The following is a 2,171-nucleotide window of genomic DNA, read 5'->3' as shown; positions in this document are numbered from 1 at the left end:
CCCCTGATCATCCTTGTGGCCCTTCTCTGGACTTGTTCCAACAGTTCCATGTCCTTTTTATGGTGAGGAAAGCAGAACTGCACACAATACTCCAGGTGAGGTCTCACAGGAGCAGAGTAGAGGGGCAGGATCACCTCCTTCAACCTGCTGGTCACGCTCCTTTTAATGCAGCCCAGCATACGGTTGGTTTCTGGGACACTGCCAGCTCATGTTCATTTTCTTATTGACCAGCACCCCCAAGTCCTTCTCCCCAGGGCTGCTCTGAATCTCTTCTCTGCCCAACCTGTAGCTGTGCCTGGAATTGCTCCCTCCCAGGTGTAGGACCTTGCACTTGGCATGGTTAAACTTCATGAGGTTGGCATCAGCCCACCTCGCAAGCGTGTCGAGGTCCCTCTGGATGGCATTCCTTCCCTCCAGGGTATCAACCGAACCACACAGCTTGGTGTCATCGGCAAACTTGCTGAGGGCGCACTCAATCCCACCGTCCGTGTCAGCGACAAAGATGTTGAACAAGACCAGTCCCAACACTGATCTCTGAGGGACCCCACTCGTTACTGGTCTCCAGCCGGACATTGAGCCATTGACCACAACTCCTTGTGTGCGGCCATCCAGCCAGTTCTTTATCCACCGAGTGCTTCATTCATCAAATTGATGTCTCTCCAATTTAGAGACAAGGATGCCGTGTGGGACAGTGTCGAATGCTTTGCACAAGTCCAGGTAGATGACATCAACTGCTCTTCCCCTGTCCATCAGTTCTGTAGCCCCATCATAGAAGGCCACCAAATTGGTCAGGCAGGATTTCCCCTTAGTGAAGCCATGCTGGCTGTCACCAAGCACCTTGTTGATTTTCATGTGCCTTAGCATGCCTTTCAGGAGAACCTGCTCCAAAATTTTGCCAGGCACAGAGGTGAGACTGACTGGTCTGTAATTCCCCGGGTCATCCATTTTCCCCTTCTTGAAAATGGGGGTTATATTTCCCTTTTTCCAGTCATGGGAACTTCACCTGACTGCCATGATTTCTCAAATATGATGGCCAGCGGCTTCGCAACCTCATTCGCCAGCTCCTTCAGGACCCGCGGATGGATCTCATCAGGACTCACGGACTTGTGCACATTCAGATTTTTAAGATGGTCTCGAACCACTTCCTCTCCTGCAGTGGGCCCAAGGTCTTCATTCTCACAGTCCCTGCGTCTGCCTTCCAAGACTCGGGTGGTGCGGTCAGAGCCTTTGCCAGTGAAGAGCGAGGCAAAGAAGTCATTCAGAACCTCAGCCTTCTCCAAATCCTGTGTAGCCAGTTCTCCCGAGAGCTTCCGGAAGGGGGCTATGTTGTCCCTAGTCTGTTTTTTATTTGCTACATACCTGAAGAATCCCTTCCTGTTATCCTTAACATCCCGAGCCTATTTGAATTCTAACTGGGCCTCAGCTTTCCTAACCTGGTCCCTAGCTTCCTGGACAAATTGTTCCTCAGCTCCATCTAAACCTGCACTGGTGCAGCTTGAGGCCATTTCCTCTTGTTCCATCCCTTGTTCCTTGGGAGCAGAGCCCAGCCCCTCCTGGCTCCATCCTCCTCTCAGACAGTTGTAGGCAGCTATCAGGTCCCCCCCTAGGGTTCCTCAGCCCTTCCCCATCACCCCTGTGCTCCAGGCCCTGCACCAGCTCCATTGCCCTTCTCTGGCCCCGCTCCAGCACCTCAATGTCTCTCTTGTAGTGAAGGACCCAGAATTGAACCCAGGATTCGAGGTGCGGCCTCAGCAGTGCTCAGTGCAGGGGCACCACCACTGCCCTGGCCCTGCTGCCGCACTGGTGCTGATCCAGGCCAGGATGCTGGGAGCTTCCTGGCTGCCTGGGCACAAGCTGCTCATGTTCAGCTCCATCAATCAGCACCCCCAGCTCCTTTCCCATGAGCAGTTTTCAGCCCCTCTTCCCCAAACCTGGAGCGTTGCAGGGGGTTGTTGTGGCCCAAGCGCAGGACCCGGCACTTTGCCTTCTTGACCCTCAACACATTGGCCACAGCCCATGGATCCAGCCTGTCCAGATCCCTCTGCAGAGCTTCCTACCCTCCATCCCCCACCACACCTCCCTGGTCTTTTGGTGGGACATCCCAAATTAGGCAACCCCCACTCTGGGGCTGGCCCCCCCAGCTCCCTGATACCAGAGACGGGGGAGCTGGG

The sequence above is a fragment of the Pezoporus flaviventris genome, unplaced genomic scaffold, assembly GCF_033815535.1.
Source record: "Pezoporus flaviventris isolate CSIRO_AGI_PZ_B2104156 unplaced genomic scaffold, CSIRO_AGI_Pfla_v1 ptg000123l, whole genome shotgun sequence".
NCBI classification, from domain to species: domain Eukaryota; kingdom Metazoa; phylum Chordata; class Aves; order Psittaciformes; family Psittacidae; genus Pezoporus; species Pezoporus flaviventris.
Note: the sequence above shows the minus strand (reverse complement) of the source record.